This window comes from Gorilla gorilla, chromosome 12 (genome assembly GCF_029281585.2).
Source record: "Gorilla gorilla gorilla isolate KB3781 chromosome 12, NHGRI_mGorGor1-v2.1_pri, whole genome shotgun sequence".
NCBI classification, from domain to species: Eukaryota; Metazoa; Chordata; class Mammalia; order Primates; family Hominidae; genus Gorilla; species Gorilla gorilla.
Genome location: NC_073236.2, coordinates 120,911,044 through 120,930,026, shown reverse-complemented (window position 1 = coordinate 120,930,026; position 18,983 = coordinate 120,911,044).

The window sequence follows — 18,983 nt, the reverse complement described above, 5'->3', positions numbered from 1 at the left end:
GGCCCAAAACAGTTTACCAAAAAGGTTGAATTATGTAATCCTGTCCCTCAACAGGGCTTCTTTCCAGTTCAAGGTATCCTGGGACTAAACAGTACACATAGCAACAAAACAAACTTAACATGGACACTCTTTGCATTGTTAAATAAAATAAACTCCCCGTAGTAGTGTGCAAATCAACAAAAGTATAATGGAGTGATGTGTCACTTATTTACCATCACTAAGAAGTGGACTATTTATTACAGATCAGTATTACAAATAACTAAAGCCTGTGAATTTAAGAGCCAAAACTTCCAAAAACGTTAACCACATATGATGAAAATCATTCTAAACATTCCCTAGTGTCTTAAACATAGTCCTCAAAATATAGTTTGGCCTTCAATATGTTTAGAGGAGAAAAAAGTGGAAAAAGGAATGGCCAGGCAAATGGCCAGATGTTCTAATGCTGAGAACTAACTAGGAGAAAAAAACTTCTTCTAGTCTGATTCCATTTCTTATTTTCTATGTCAAGAGGAAGGTATTCTTCTGTTTTTATATTTATTTTTATATTTATTCTTTATTTCCTTCTGCTCTTAGCTCTTCAGTTATTCTCTTTCTCATTGGTGGTTTTCCTTATACATTAGATGATTCCTGTCACTTCCTTCTTCTCCTTTTTCATAGTTGAGATTCCCTGCTTGTCTGATTACATATACTGTTTCTATATTGTGCAACTAGTTCTGATATTTTGCAAAAGAGGCAGAGCATTCTAAAGAGACGGCAAATCAGTGGGGCCACCAGTATAAAGCTCCTGCTTGTAATAAATCTCTTGAATAATATCTCATGGAATGTGTTTCTCTGGTCTCTGAGCTGGCACCTGAATGCTCATATCCATGAGCCCAATTTCTTGCTTAGACACTCCTTGCCTGCAACCTTCCTCCTCTCTGATTCCTCATGGTCACTCAGAGTTCCTGATTTCAAAATATCAGAGGAGAGTTCTGCAGTTCTGATCAGCAGGTGAAACAATTGATCTTTTCCTTTATATGCCTCACTTACTGCCCATTATGAAGAGATAGAAAAGGGGATGGGTATACAGAAAACTTACCCTTGACATATAAAAGTGTACCCTGAGACAATTTCCAAAAAGTGAGCACTCTTACTAAATAGACTAATTTTTTTTCCTTTTAGAGTTAAGCTGCATCCAGTTCTTGTAGGTATGTATACAGTGGCCTTCTCTGTCTCCCTGTTACAGGTTTTAATTCTGGAGGACTTCTCAAAACCTCTCTCCACTGGTATCCTCATGTGTCTGAGTGATTAGGAACATTGGCTCTAGAGGCAGATAATTTTGGACTTAAATCTCAGGTCTTCCTTTAATTCATTATATAGCCTTGTGCAGGTCACTAACCATTCTTTGCTTCAGTTCTCTCATCTGTTAATTGGAAAAGACAATATGTCAGTGCCTACCGCACAGGGTTTTTGTGAAGATGAAGTATGAAAATGCATGTAAACTGCTTAAAACTGATTAGAGTATGATAATTGCCATGGAAATGTAGATGCCATTTTTATTTTTTATGTAAGACAAAGAAGGGGGTTAAAAATCGTATATTATCACCTAAATAAAATGCCAAGTGGTTTTAAATACAATAAAACTTTTATTTTTATTGAGAAAATCTTAAATATAAAATATACATAAAACATGATAAGTAATACTTTACTAACCTGACAACCGTCACTATGCCTAGTTGTGAAAACCTAAATGATATCCATTATATTTAGAAACAAAACACACATACATGCTCTGCCCTTTAGTACTCAATGGTTCTAGAACTTGTGGCTGTTACTACAAGATATTGAACACAAGTAGGAATACAATTTCCATAAGAAATAACAACTAGAAAACTCAAGAAAATTAACTGTAACCACTTAACATTAGTAAGAATTCAGTAGAGTGTGTGGATACTAAAAGTAATCAATAAGAAAATATAATGAGAAAAAATTAAAAGCCATCCAAAAACAGTAAAAGCATTGCAAAATCCAAAATATTAAGGAAAAAATTAAAACATCTAGAAACATAAAGGCAATTTTAGTAAGTCCTTAAATGAATCTTGCAAAGATTTTGAGGCAGCTTAGCAACTTTTAGAGGCAACATATCTCAGTGGTGACAGAGCCTCAGATTTCTGAAGATAGATGGACTGAAGTCAAAACTCAGTTCCAACTAAACACTGAGTGATTGTAGCAAATTACATAACATATCTATGCCTCTTGGATTCTCCGCAAAAAAAAATGGTGATAATAATAGCACGTGCCTCATAAGGCTGTTGTATGATTTAAGCTGATGAGTTACATCAGTCAACTCAGTGCCTGGCACAAAGCAGACACTCAAAGAGATGTAGCTACAGGTTTTTCTTTTTTTTCTTGTTTTTGTCGTTATGATTGCCATTGATGTTGTTGCACCAGTTATTTCAGACTTCATGTATAGGTCCTAAACTGTCCTATGCAAACTCCTACAAGACTTTTCAAGATATAGTACTGAAAATTTTACTAAATATTTCATGAGATGTTCACTTAAATCTCAAAATCATTGTCTATACCATAGTTGAAAATCAAATAATAAGAATTTAAATAAAAATAAATTAAATACGTCTCTGTACGGAGATTTATAATTGTATACTTACAAAACAGAATTTAAAAATAGATGTGAAGCTAGGAAAAATATTTGCAGCCCAATATGATAGATAAAAAATTAAGTTTCTTCATGACGGTCTCAAATATTGATCAATTTATGCTATATCTGAATGTAAAAAAATAATTTACACAAGTGACTGGAAAGTACATTCAGTTGTATCAGTTTTACTAATAAGCATAGAAATGAAAATCAATAAGCAGTCCTGTTTCCTTCCTTACAAATTTATTGATGATAATAATGATGATGATGATAAGAAAGCAAAGAAGACTCAGTGCAGAAGATGGTGTGATAGCACAGAGCCATTCATCTCCTACTTCTATCAATGAATAGTAAAACAATATTAAATTTCACAATATATGGCAGATAGTTTTAAATGTTCATTCTTTAATTTCACTTCTGAGACTCTATCTTAATCAGAAACGTAGACAACAAATGTACAAAAATAGGAAATAAAACATTACTTACAAAAGTACAATAATTTAGTCCGAGCGTGGTGGCTCACACCTGTAATCTCTGCACTTTGGGAGGCTGGGGCGGGCGGATCACCTAAGGACAGGAGTTTGAGGCCAGCCTGGCCAACATGGTGAAACCTCATCTCTACTAAAAATATGAAAATTAGACAGGCATGGTGGCATACACCTGTAGTCTCAAGGAGGCTGAGGCAGGAGAATCACTTGAACTCAGGAGATGGAGGTTGCAGTTAGCCAAGATTGCACCATTGCACTCCAGCCTGGGCAACAAAGTGAGACTCCATCTCAAAAATAAATAAATAAATAAATAAATAAATAATTTTTTAAAAGTACGATAATTTAAATATTGGGATGTGGTTAACTAAACTATGGTTTATTCATATTATGAGCTCTCATTGAACCTTTTGAGTTGGTATTTTGATAGTTAAAAATGTTTTTGTCTTATGTTTGTTATAAAAATAAGGCATATTATATAATATGATCTCCAATATATAAATATGGCATAAAACAACTAAATATATTATACCTTTTCTGATGTTATTTTATATATTTTTTAAACTTTTCCTTTATGTGTACTTTTATACATTTTTAAGTGTGGAAAGAATAATATAAAATAAAATACTATCTTAACCATTTTTAAGTGTATATTCAGTAGTGTTGAGTATATTCACATTATGGCACAACATATTTCCAGAAATTTTTATTTTGCAAAACTGAGACTCCACGCATTGAACAACTCCCCGGTACTGCCTCCCTGTAGCCCCTGAAAATCACATTTTATTTTCGGTCTCTATGAATTTGACTAATCTGGATAGCTCATATTAGTGAAATCATACAGCATTTGATTTTTTGTGACTGGAATGTTTTACTAAAAATAATGTCCTTGAGGTTCATCCATGTTGTAGAATGTGACAGATTACCTTCCTGTTTTAAGATTGGGTAAGATTCCATTTCTTATTTTGTTTGTCCATTAATACCCTGATGGACATTTGGGTTTTGCGTCTATAAACAAGGGCATGCAGATACCTCTTCCAGACCCTGCTTTCAATTCTCTTGGATATATACCCAGAAGTAAAATGACTAGATCATGCCGTGATTCTATTTTTAATTTTTGGAAGAACTGTCATATTATTCCATAGCAGTTGCACCATTTTACAAGCCCGCTAACAGCACACAAGGGTTCCAGTTTCTCCACATACTCACCGTTTGGTAGTTTCTGGTTTCTGCTTTGCTTTATATTAGCTGTCCTCATAAGTTTGAGGTAATACCTCATTGTGGTTTTGATTTACATTTAATGATTCTTCAAGTTATCTTTTCATGTGGTTGTTGGCTCCTTTATGTATGTTTGAACTTGTCAAAATGTTTAGAATTAACATGTACTACTTTTATATCATATAAACATAATTGGTATCAGTTTTATGGTACAGCAAGAGTAAAGAAGCTTCCTTCTTCTGGTCCCTCAAATCCCCATCTGTGAAATAAGCAGGACAGACTAGCTAATAATCCCATCTGTGAGTTTTTAATAAAGGAAATATTTCCTGATTCCTATCAGTGTTGTAAAGATAGTACTTACAGTTTCCTAAATTTTGGAATTATTCTGAAAGGAACAGGCGGGTGGGTAAATTAACAATTTGGTGGTGATTTTTCAGCATGTATTCTTTTACTTAATATTTCTAGAGCTCCAACTTTGTGGTAGGCATTGAACCAGGGGCCCAGAATACAAACATAATGCAGTCTGGATTTTGCCTTGTTAAGTTGCAAGTCTATTTGGAGAGGCAGACTTGTACGTAAATAATTACAATAAGGCTTGAAGTTGATATAGTACATGTATAAATAAGGTTTATTGGTGCTGCAAAGGAAAGGACATCTGCTTCTAAGTTGCTAAAAATATGAAGATTCATCTAATAGTCAGAAAAGGGTCATAATGGTTTTCCCCCAGACCTTGTTGTTTACAAAATCTGTGACATTTAAACTTAGTGAGAAGAAATTTAATATTCACTAGCAAAGACAAAGCAGAATGTCCATGAGCATTTAACCATTATATTTTCTTTTAAACTAACAAATGGCTAACCTGTTTTCTATTCAATCAAATGGTATTTTAGAAATTGTGGTCTACACAAAGGATGTCTCTTGCTGGGCAGAGTAATATAATACATTCTGTGTGGAGTAGGAAACTTTAATGATATATGCAGTTTTGTTATTAAAACTGAGTTATATATTTTGCTCTGCTCTGGAAAATTGTGACCCAGTATAACATATCTTCACATTGTTTATAACTTGAGGAAAATCAACATTTTGGGTTCCCAGTTCACACAGTAGGAATTACATTTGTTTTGGCCAAATACAATTTATATAACTGCAAGGAACAATAAAACATGAACTCTACAGTGTTTTCTTACCTAAAAATAATATAGACCTTGTAAAATGGAAAAGATTATTATTATAAAGAAGAAGACAGTAACTTAAAAGGCTGAAGCTCATTTTACAATACTTTTTAATGCCTGTGCAAATAGGCAGACACCTGTGTCCCCATTTTTCTTGACCCCAGCCACAGGAGTGAGATTCCACACAGTAATAAATAACCTTGCAAGTAAAACTTTGAAATAGAATTTGCTTGATCAAGCCCAGTCCTTCCATGGTCAAAAGTCATTGTCTATGTGACTTCTTAAAATGATTCAGTACTCTTTATTGCTCTGCCTACAAAGATTTTTTGGAGGTGATAAAAGTATCTGGTCCATCTTATTAATATAAGAACCCCAGTTAGTGCAGTTAGTGAAGGGGCCATTATGGATTTAAGAGTTGAAAATGAAATGAATGAGTGAATAAATGGGTATTTCTCATTAAAGTCAACTAGCCTATTCAGGAATTGACTCTATTACTTCATTATCAAAATAAAACTATGATCCCATTCTCAAAGATATGTGAGTGATAAAATGAGAAAAATATTCAAATTTGTTTTTATGAGATATATGCAAGAGTCACATTGAATGCATATTATAAACCTGTTGAATGCATTACTATTAAATTGCTGATTGCAAAATCAATCACACAACTAGAAAACATAGTAACATTTTGGGGGCAAGTACTTGTTCAAGGAACTAGTCCATTGTATCCTGTGTAATCCTCTAAAGTCTAAACAATTCCATGAAGTTGGCAAAATAATCACGATTTTAGATGTGAAGAAGCGAAGGCTCATAAATCTTTTGTGATGTGTTCCAAACCACATGGCCAAGTGAGTAGTAGAGGTGACCCCAGACTATGAGTCTTATGATTCTACATACCATGCTTTTTCTACTGCACCACTTGATAATTTACTGGGTGAAAACTACAGGCTAGTGTCAGTCACAGCATAATCAGATGGCTGATGGGTCTAACATTCCTACTAGACAACCCCTATCTACTCTTGCTAGTCTTAATTTTCCTCAGTTCAAAACATTTTCACATACAAATCAGGATTTTTCTTCCTAAGATTTTAAATTTTGCTAATTCCAGTGTAATTTTCAACATGTTATTTTAAACCCTATTATCTATTTTAAAATGGAATTTAAATTGCATTCAATATTATTAGTGTTTGTACTTGTATTACTTTTTCTACAGCAATCCATTTTTAATCCTCATTTAGAGAGACATTCCTAAGGCATCCTAAATGATGCTGACTTGCTTCTCATGAGCAGACATGAGTCTATTTTACTTTTAAAAAGTCTGTAGCTTCTCCAGGCGTTGAATCATCTGGCTTGGGGCCAGACACTAGAGGGTGCTTTAGAAATATTATTTGATGATGAACTCGGATGTTAGCCACTTGCTTTTCAGAATTCATTCCTGTAAATCATGGCTTTGAAAACTTGTCAGTATTTTGCTTTTTCTTTTGTGGATTTCTTCAAAGGGAGAAGGAATGTATGAAAAGTAAATATTCAACAGTCATAATTACATCCCAAGGAGGGTGGAATAAAAAAATTATAGAAATTTGTAGATACATAAATATTTCTGTGAGATAAAAAGAGAACCCCCTGGATAGCTCACAAAGAGCCTACTGGAACTTTATCAGTCGGCAGAGCTTTGTCAGAAGAAAGTGGGTTTGTGAAGGGACAGGAGAACATGTGTTTCTCCCCATTCCAAACCCTCCTTTTCTGGAAGCTTGCTGTAAACAACCACTCACATTTGTATGAGACATTTTGTTTTTTTTTTTTAAGAGGCACTTTTACATATATTACCTTAAGGGATATTTACAACAACCTATGTGGTGAGCATTACTATTTTTATTCTATAGATAAAATAAAACAAAAACAAATGACAGGTTTAGTGACAATAATTAACTCACATAGATCCAGAAAGCAAATTGGCAGAAAAAGAATTTAATTATAGGACTTTATTCTACAGTGTGCAGCAACCCCATCCTTCCCTCATATATGGTTGATGTAACTCTATTTCTCCCTTTCCACCTTCAGATTTTGTCACCAATTGTGTCCTTCTCCCCTTTTTATTCTTTTATTTTCTCTTTAATGTCCTCAAAACTTTAAAAAATAAATAAGTAAAATAAAACACACAAAGAAGAAAAACCAGAGGTCATGAAATATGAAAATTTCATGCTTCCCCTGACCTCAAAAAAATAGCATAACCAGCTACTGGAGCAAAAAAAAAAAAAATTCCTCTGAAGACTTACATTTTGAACTCAGCAGTTCACAATTTTTTAAGGCTTATCTGCTCACATATGCTGTGTTTGAATGACTGGACATTCATTGCATCCAGCTCTTGTCACTGAAGCAGAGCTCTGAGTGAAGCACAACTGAGACACAAAGTGTGCTCTCAGATTCCAGAGGAGTCAAAGCTCTCACTGGGAAGATTAGAAAAGGCTTCTTAAAAGAAGGGGAAAGAATTCTTTATTCTAGGCCTTGAATGACAACAAGATTTCAAAAGAACTCTTGAAGCTTTGGAAATAGCAAAGCCCCCAAGTCAATGAAGCTCAGAATATATGCAGAAAACAATGAAAATTTAACTTATTGGAGGCTCGCTTGCCTGAGGAAACCACAGGGAGCAGAGCCTGGCAAGCGAGCTTTAAACTGTGCTTTAGCGCAGATCTAGCTCAGAGCCTTCTGAGCCAGTAGAAATACCAGCATCATCCACCAACAGCAGCCATGGGTCATAAGTGGCTATTGGGCACTTGAAAGGTGACTGGTTTGAATAAAAAACTGAAAGTTTAACTTAATTTTAATATTAATGTAAAAGCCAGATGTGGCTAGGGGCTACCATTTTGGACAGTGCCAATCAAGAGAGACTTGAATTATAGAGTGACAGGTTATTACAGAATTGTAGATCTACCCACAGGAAGTAGACACTGACTGACTGGGGAGAGGAACTGAGATAATTTGGAGAGGCCAAGGTGAGAAAAGTATAAGATAGATGAATTGGAAGTTGGGATCAAAGAAGATGCCAAGGTTGTAACTGATAAATTTGTGAACTGCTGAGTTTAAAATGCAACTTATGCTCATTTAGCTTGTATGACAGATGTTTGTTCTCCACCAAATTTATGAATTTTTCCTATGTCAAAATGATGTCCATTCTTTCATCTCTCAGTCAACATCCAGAACCCAGCATCATGCCTTACACAAATATATGTTGTGCATGTGATATTTTCTTACAAACTCAACCATAGCTCTCTGTTAATGTTATAGTTAAATTAAATATCTAAGATGGATGAGAGCGACAAGAGTTGGATGTAGTGGATATTCATTTAAACACAATATATGTAAGTAGGTAAGCCTTAAAAATGTATTTTTTTCTATATGTGTGTAAATGTGTGTGTGAGTGTGTGTGTGTGCGTGTGTGTGCAGGTGTGTACTGGTTTATTCTCCCTCAAATTTTTATCTCCAAAGCACTTGGAATTAAAATACATTATCTGTATTATTTTAAACCCATGAGAAACAATGTTCTTATTTTAGCTTCATTTCTTAATTATGGATAAAATATTCTGTAAAGCTAGCCAGTGTCCACTCCTTCATTCAATAAGCTAAAACGATTGTTAAAACAAAAACAGAAAATTTGACTTCTCCAACTGTAAGTATTTGATTACCCAAAGGCTTGGGATCAAAATATCAAAATCACAAGTAAAATCTCACATTAAACTTGGTTAAAAAATTATTTTCCTACAGTATTTTGCATAAGAGCAAAGAAAAAGAATAAAACAACAGCAGCAACAGCAATGCAACTTCTCATCTCCAATGCAACCATTCTAATCACTAATATCTTTGTATCCACAAATGGACTCATCACTTGGGTGACTTCTCAAATAAATCTTAAATTGTTTTTGGCTCAGTAAATCCTCATATGAAGACATTCTGGGGGTGACTAGGCACCAAATAGCCTTCCATAAAATGTGTTATGGGCCAATACTCACTCAGTGACCTGGCTTCTCTTCTATATGCTCATATGGCATGAGCAAATGCACAGGCAGAGTTTCAAGAAAAAACATCGAGAAGTTAGTTTTTCCTTCGCATTCTTTCAAATGATGCCTGGGCTAACCATGTTTGATGAAGACAGAGTGGATTTATCCAGTTCTTCAGGCAAGGGCTATGTGTATTCTATCTCTCTAAAAGTCTCATTTTGGAGAATCCTCAATTCATCAATAACTCCTGCAGCTATTGCCAAAACCTTCTCCCTCCTTTTTTTAAACCTGAAAAGAAAGTGAAGCCCAACTGGTGGGGGTTATCGGGTTATCTGGAAGACGAAACTATGGAGATTTGTATTCTTATGCATTTTTTGTCTCACAACAATGGAAATCCTTGAACTTCCAGAGATATTATGTTCTAACATCTTAATCCTCTTAAAAACTAATTTGCATTATCTAACACTTATTTGAAATGTTGGGAGCAGAACTTTGGAAAGGGTTTTAGGTCTGGATCTTCCATTTTAACTTTATTGTGTTTTTAAGACTCATTTTTGAGTTTTCTTACACACACATACTGCTCCCACATTTTTGTACATATATATTTGAATATAGGCAATTAGCCATATAAACTCATGAAAATAAAGCAGTTATCGATATTAGTATATTCATGAATTATCCCTTCATTCGCAGAATCCTAAAATCTTAAAATTAAAATTGACCTTAAAGGAAGCTACCTTAAACCATTCTTACAAACTACTGTACTATTACAAGTATTGAATGCCTGGGATCAGAAATGGGAAGAATGCTTCCTTTTTCATGTTTTGCTCCTTTTATTTTTTTTCCAAATGTCCAAGTAGCCAAGTCTCTGGTATGTATCAGAGGAACAGTCAATTTTCAGAGTGAAGTCAAGTGAAAAGTATGCAGATGGCAGTGTAAATGTTAGGAAAGTTTGGGGAGAAATATGCCAACTATGTGCTGTTTTGTTACAGTAACTATAGAATCGTCTCTCCAATGCCACGGACAAGACCCTTGCCAAATGGAATACCCTATTTATAACCCTATTGGGAAGAGGAAATGGTGCCAGGAACAAGATAAAACTATTATCTGTATTAAGAAAAATACTTAGAAGCATGTTTGTATTTGAAAATAAATGTTAGTGGTTAAGAAAAAAAATAATGGTAGTTGTAGATCTGGGTGTTGAAACCTGTTGCAAGACTATTAATTAGTCATCATCTTATCTTCACTGCCACGTCTCTGCCAACTTACCTGTTTGAAGTCACAAATGGAGCTCATAAATGGGTTCTTTGGGAGATATGTAGAAAATAAACAATTTCCCCCACTGGGCAAATAGTTAGGAAATCTCCCCGGGCTCATATGTTTTCCTCCTGTTGGCACTGTTGACTCAGTGCCCATGTGGTATATACTCCCAAACTGTCCTGCTGCTGGCAATGTTTTCAGTGCCAAGTATTTAGCCTGCAGTCCCAGAGGCAACAAAAAAAATAGCCAAGTCCAAGGGAGTGCCATGAGCATATGGACCCTGGTCACAAGAGTGTCACACTGGGAGGGGCTTGGACATATGCCATGGGCTGCATCAGGACATATGCCATGGGCTGCCACCCCAAATAATTCCCTCTTCCCCAGGACCCAGTGGAACAGCTTGTTGAATAAACAAGAGACTGAGAGAGTGGTTGAACTGGCACCAGGCCAGCGTCCCTTGCCTTCCCCACTGAATCAATGAAAACTTGGCATATACTACATTTTCAAGGAGCAGGGAGGCATGAAGGCATAATCTCTTTGTCCCTCCTGTGTTTTGTCACTTTGTCTTTTCTCCACCTACTTATCTGACTTGGTAGAATACAAACACTATATCATTTGGAATAAGACAAAATAAGGGTTGATTCCTGGCTCTTTTGCTAGCTCTGTGCCCCTAAAGGAAAAACAAAAAAAAGAATATTTAACTGATATAAGCCTCAATTTCTTTTCAGTGAATGGTACCTACCTTGCTGGTTTGTGGGAAGGTTTAAAAAGGTGTTATGTAAAGTGCTTTGCACTGTTTCTAGCACATGGTAGGCAATAAATGTGAACTTGTGTATGGCCAGATGCACACATTAAACTCTGGATAGTCCAGTTAATTACTCCATAATATTGTTAGTTAATAATCAAATTTATTTATTGAGTTATATTGTAATATAGAATATTGTCCTCTAAGGATATATTTATTAAAATAAATATATTAAAATAAATAAATATGTCCTCTAAGGATATATTTATTAAAATAAATATATTAAAATAAATAAATATGTCCTCTAAGGATATATTTATTAAAATAAATATAAAATAATCTAATCGTTAACCCTCTATCAAAATTTCTGATAATTCTGTAATTATACACAATTATTAAAGACATAATTTCTATGTATTATATATCATGTATTGTGTATTTTATACAAACACATTACATATATCACAATATTATGTATTATATGTTTTATATGTCATGTTATATTATGGCCTGTATTACATATTATGGATTTGTATGCCTCATGTATATGTCACATACATATCACATTTAATATATTGTATATGTATTTGTACTATTATCAATTTATATCAATTACAAATTGTGATATGTAGGCCTATCATTACATGTAAATCACTTAAAAAACTATAAACATATGATTAATATACTATTAGGGGCTTATTTGTCATACAGATAATTAGATATAATTATTTAAAATAATGTAATTTTTACTATTATATATGCTATTTATATAAATATAGGTGTAAACATGCACACACGAATTTAGTTATTTAATGATCTTTGGTATGCTTCAGCCACAATTCTCCTGGTTTAGAATTATCACAAGGGAAGAAAGTGAAATATCATGGGAAAACCATGTGTCTGAATGAGAAAAGTTTCAGTCGAGGTCCTGACAGGTGTGTGACCCTGGCCATGCCATTCACCCTCTGTGAATCGTTATTTTCTTACTCTAGTAAAAAGAGGAGGGGAAATTTACAGATTTAAATTGAAATAATATATGAAAATATTAAAATAATCTAATTGTGTCTGCAGCACAATTGTTAGTTCATAATTAATCAATAAGTGGTAGATGTCTTTATTATCAAAAGCTAATTATCATTGTTGTTTTCATGGAAGTCTCAGAAATAACATCTGAAAAGCAGCCATTCACTTACTGAGGATTTCTACATGCAGAGTCGGCTACTGCGATTTCTGTTTTGCTTGGGCCTCATTTGGAGAACAGGGCCGGTTGTTCTCACTTTCTAGTGGTTGGAGAATATTCAAACTGATATCCCTTGTGGGGTAAGATCTTGGGGACAAATATTTCTTCTATTTCAAGGTTTCTTAAATTTCACATGTGATTTTAAAAAGCAAATAAGCCCCTTAATTGCTTCATTAAGCTAGTCAACACTAATTAAGAAAAGTCAAGTGGAAAAATATTAGAAACTGCTGTGCCTGACTTTAAGCCTCCTCTCTTTCTCCCAGAATATGTTTTGCTTTGCTGAGGAAAGGGAGTTTGTGATTTTCTGTGATAGAATCCACTCTGACCTCCTGGGTTCTGAGCTTGAAATTGAGCTTCAGTCTTTGGGGGTAGATCCTGTTTATTACTGATGAAACATGATTTCCCAACCCCATGAAAAAATGCCTAACTGCCTTGTAAAGTAGCACAGGGGGTAACCCAAACTATTTTGATGAGTTAGAATTCAACAAGCTTGCAACATCAGTTTCTTCTCCTTTGATACAGCATAGGAGGTTAAGAACAGTGGGCAAGGGAAGTAGCTCAGTCTTGGAGTGGGAGCTCCATATGTGAATATGTGCATGTATGCATGTGTGTCTGCACCTTTGTGTTTGTGCACCTCTGTGCACATATGCGGTGTTGGGTATGTGGTAGGGAACTTCTACTTGTCTGTAAGACAAATAGGTCCTGAATTCAGCCTTTTGCTCTTCTCCAAACTTTGGAGCAGTTATTTCTCTTAGTTCTGCTGAAGCTCATAAGAAAAGTGAGTTTTGTTATAGATTTTCCTAGAACTGACTAGGCCATATGTCTGGTTATATCAGCTCCTTTGGAATCTCTCAGATCTAAAGAAAATGATGAAGTAATTCCAGTAACCTGCCTTAACTCTCCTTTATTGTAGTAAATAGCTTCTATATATTGAGCACTTACTGTGTACCAAATGTTGTTTAGATATTTTATAAGCATGGCCACATGTAATTCTCAGGGTAACTCCTCAAGATGCATATTGTTATCTCTATTTAATTGATAAAGATATCAAGGCTAAGAGAAATAAATGGCTTATAGCCCCAGAGTTGGTAAGTTGTTGAGCAGGGATTAAAACCCCAAGATGCCTCCTGCAAACTCAGTCTGATTTCCTCTTTACCCCATTATTGAAAAGGCTCTCTTACTGTAATCCTCTGGGTCGTATCAGAATCTTTCCTGGTCCCAGATGAGAAAAACTCAAATTCCTCTTCACTCTAAAAACACTGCTTGGTACAGTGTCTCTGCTAAGCCTGCTCAGCATGCAAACACCCCCTGAAGCTCCATGGTTGGCTTTACCCACAGCCTTCAGGAGCTCAGCACATGTCAAGCCCTTCAGAGGATTTTGGGCTGCTTAAGGGAATCTTCTGGATAAGCAAGAAATATGGAGGACTTTGGGATTTGAATCAGAAGGAATTTTGCCCATATTGACACTTGTGCTGGGGAGATCAGACCTGAGTTATTTAGGGTGATAGGTGATCTCCCTTGGGGGTGTCAGCTCCTGTGGATGGCCTTTCTCATTGACTATGGATGAGTGAAAAGGATAAGAACCTTGCCATCATCAGAATAAACTCAACAGAGACAAAACCATAAGACTCAGTCTATTTTGCAGGCATTGAAGCATGCTGTGACACTGTCATGCCAGACCCCTAATAACTTCAGTAGGGATGGCACTGGGTTCAAGAGGCTAGAGAAGAGACCTACAGCCAGCAAAAGAGGCCTGTGGTTTTATTTGGGTGAACTTACATACAGGGATGGTCCAGTGGTGGCAGGCTGGACAGAAGAACCACAACTGCTGGCAAAAAAAAAAAAAAAAAAAACCATGCAGTTTATATAACATCCTCACTTAGCACCCTCTCCTCAGCAACCTCCACATGAGCACCCTCATTTCTTAAATAATTGCTGCCAGGTCCGTCTGCTATATAGGGTTATTCTCAGGGTAGACTTAAGTTATTGCTGTCAGGTGTGTTGACCATACAGGCACCAATTGCATGGGCTTATTTGAGGGATAAAAGCTCAGTATGTCTTGAGTGAGGAAAAAGTGTAGAAGCCCTTGTTGGATGTATTGAGGAATCCCGTTGATAGGCTCCAAAAGGGTTCCATTAACTCAGCACTGACCACTCCTATGAGATTGAGTGTTCAATCGGCTTGGTGAGGGATGGCAGTGGGCATCTTCTGCCTGTGGTGGGCATGCCTGTGGGGGTTGAGAGACCTGCCATCCATTAGACTCTTGTGTACTGAAGAGCTACCTCAGTTTCCTTTTGGCCCAGGACTAGTAGGCAAGACAATTCTAGATTTCTCTCATAATGGGTCTGAGCCAGTGGATATTTCCCTTGCCTTGGACTGAGCAGGATGAAGTCTGCAGGGATGGGGTGGGAGCAGCGGCTGTAGCTCTGATGCTTCAGACACATGTACATTCTTATGAAAACAAATGATCTTTGGCCAGGAACTGAACACAGATAAACTAAGGCACAAAGTGTGCACAATTAAAAAGACCACAACTTTTGTGAAAATGCTGACTTTAATTAAAATGAGCAAATAAAGGAACAAACAACCCTTACATATTTCTTTCAATTTCTTAGTGTTCTGGAGATTCAGAGCAAGTCATTATGAGGCTAAAAAATTTTATCAGGTAGTTATCAAATAATTCCCATCAAGAATATGAGCTAGCATCATGAGATTCTTTCCCAACATCTTTAATGAGAGTAGAATGAGGTCTTTGTAATAACAAACAGCTTTTGATATTTCTGTGGGGGGCTATTGCTCTAACTGCTCACAAATCAAGGACGAGAAATCAAGTTTAAGTAAGAAGAACGTGTGATGAATGTTTGGGGAATTGAAGCATGCAACACAAATGAGCCTAAGGATACAGGTGTGAGAGGCTGTTGCAACCTAGGTCATAGTTCAGAAGGTGATCTATCCCAGAGCCCCTGCCAGTCAGATAAAGAATCCAGGCAAGCACAAGGCAGGATATTAATACTCCCAGATAAATGAGCTGAGAACTGTGGTCCTGGGGGGCCTGAGACACTTAACAAAGTAGGGGTTCATGACTAAGAAAAATACAAGGCCAGATCCCAGTTCTAGTGACAAGGTCAGAGAGAGCGGAGATGTCAGCAGAGTGACCTGGAGAGTACTAAGCCTCAGACCTCACTGTGTCAAAAAGTGATTAGAATCTAATGAGAGTGCCTGGGTATCAAACCCAGTCAATGGATACTAACAAGGGTTCATGATAGTCTGAGCTCCACTGAACTTCACTCTTCCCAAAGATTGAAGTGGTGGAAAGCTCCTGATAACTTTGCCAAGAGCAGAAATGGTGTGAGTCCTGGGTACCCTTAGGCCTCCTGGAAGCTCAGAGGATTGAGCCTTAAGAATATGAAGAGGAGAATGGTGTGAACCCGGGAGGCGGAGCTTGCAGTGAGCCGCGATCGCGCCACTGCACTCCAGCCTGGGCAACAGAGTGAGACTCTGCCTCAAAAAAAAAAAAAAAAAAAAAAATAGAATATGAAGAGGGGGCCAGGCACAGTGGCTCACGCTTGTAATCCCAACACTTTGGGAGGCCAAGTGGGCAGATAACGAGATCAGGGGTTCAAGACCAGCCTGACCAACATGGTGAAACCCTGTCTCTACTAAAAATACAAAAATTAGCCGGGAGTGGTGGCACGTGCCTGTTGTCCCAGCTACTCAGGAGGCTGAGGCAAGAGAATCGCTTGAACCCTGGAGGCAGAGGTTGCAGTGAGCTGAGATTGCGCCACTGCACTCCAGCCTGGGCGACAGAGCAACACTCCACCTCAAAAAAAAAAAAAAAATATGAAGAGGGTGGAAGATTTCGTATGTTAACACTCTGGAAAGTCATCACTCCCAGATTCTTTCCATGGAGGCTCTCTTGAAAGCAGAATGACCCTCATTCTAGAAGCAGAAAGTGAATATGGCAAAGGCCTGTGGAGGAGCTAGTGTGAAAGGAACTGACATGAGGACAGCTACCAACTGGAGTGAGAAAGTCAGGTCTCAGCTACAAGAGCACTAGCTGGGCAAGTGAGACCAGTAGGGCCCTCATCAGAAATGCCACCTATTTTGCCATTTTGAGTCCAAAAATGTTCCTATATACTACACTGAAGTGTGTCCCTGAAGGTGGCCCCAGAAATGGCCCAGATGAAGTCCTGGGAAGGCCGTGGAGGTCATCCTCTTTTGTTTCCTTCTTCAACTTGGTCCAATTACCTTGCTCTCCATTGAATTTCAAATTAGGCCTTGTATCTTCACACCTCAAGCCTTTACCCTAAGCCTTCTCTTTGCCTGGAATGACCTCTTTCCTCTCTCATCATTCAATTTCCATCCCACCTTTGAAATAAAGCCTACCTTTCTTGCTATTGTGATTACTTTAGCTTGCAGTGATTTCTCCTGGCTCTACTATCTGAATCTTGTATTCAATAATCATTCTTTAGTAGGTTTTCCATAGAAAGCCCACTGGAAAAAAGTCAGATTCATATTAAACTACAGACTAAAGAGCAGGAAGAGCCCCTAGAGATAGCCTAGCCCTACTATTTCTGTTTAGGTGAGCAGGCAAAAATGTAGAAGGAAGTAGTGATTTCCTTAAAGTTACAAGAGAGCCAAAAGCAGAGAATGCATAAATCCATGTCTACTGACTCTCAATCTGGAGTGTCTTCCATGCATTTTTTAAAATTTTTTTTATGCCTAAGTAGTTTAACTTGAGATGAAGATGCAATAAGAATCACATTTCCACAGAAGTGATAAGAAATTGATCAGGCTCCTTTCTGATGTTTCAGCATGCTATGAGTCTCACGGAAAGTCCCTGTTTTTGCACCTCAGGGTGAATCATGGATTTCTGAATGGGCAGGAGGAAACTGAGGCTAAGTGAGGCAACCTCTGGAATCACTGGAAGTCCTCCCAGGAGGGAAGAGAAAGAGACCTATGACATCAACCTTGAGCTTTCCTTCTTTGTTCCTTTTATGGCCTTCCTCACTTTATGTGAGTTCTGGGATATGAAAGTGCTCAGGGGTAGGGAAAGCTGTAATCCCCAGGGCCTTGCACTATAAACTTCATTTCCTCCCTTTATTGCAGTTAACTGCCCATGAACTCTATTAATATTTTGCAAATTGAGATCCCTAAAACACATGTTACTGTTAATTTTAACCTCATGCTAACTAGGATGTGGTCAAATTTTCACAACAAATTCCAAGGATATTTTGATATGCCTTGGAAAAATGCATTTAAAGGTGGCTCTGGGGTATGTACTTTTTCTAAGTCTACACATTTTCTTTCAATTCTTGCTGTTTAGCAACAGGCAGAAGTAAACTGTCTTAAGTGAGGAGGAGCAATAATACAAAGTGATTCAGTTATGATACGGGAGTGACAGAAGCCTCTAACAGACCAAGAGGGACAGTCAAGGAACATCAACTTTCTGAATTTACCATAGTAAAAACCTGATGTCAACAAAACTGTTACACACTTTTGCGTACAGGATCAATTTACTTAGAAACACTTCACCATTCTATAAACACAATTCTTCCCTTAGGCAAAAGCCATGGGTTTTATAAATTTAATGAGACAAAAATGAATTTTTCCCACCTCCAGGATACCAAATACATTATCACAGAATAGTATCACAAGTGTGACCTCTAAATCTGATGAGCCAGAAGTAAGAAACTCCTTCCTTCCTTCTTTCCTTCCTTCCTCCCTCCCTCCTTTCCTTCCTTCCTTCCTCCCTCCCTGTCTCCCTCCCTCCCTCCTTTCCTTCCGTTCCTTCCTTCCCTCCCTCCCTCCTTCCTTTCCTTCCTTCTTTCCTTCCTTCCTTCCCTCCTTCTTTCCTTCCTTCCTTCCCTCTCTCCCTCCTTCCTTTCCTTCCTTCTTCCCTCCCTCCCTCCCTTCCTTCTTTCCTTCCCTCCCTCCCTTCTCTCTCTCTCTCCCTACCACTCTGCTGCCTCCTTGCTTCCCTCTCTTCCCCTCCTCTCACCTCTCCTTCCCTAGCTTTACTTCCCTACCTTTTCTTCTTTCCTGCCTTCCTTTCTCCCTTCCTTCCTTCTATTTACTCATCAAATATTTTCTGAGTACCCATGTTGCCAGGAATTGCTCTAGCCATTGCAGATTCATTGATAAACATATCCCCGGAAAACATTAATCAATGATTTCACCTCTGAGATGGGTACTCTTCCCCAAGAACATCAATCTATTCATGGCATGCA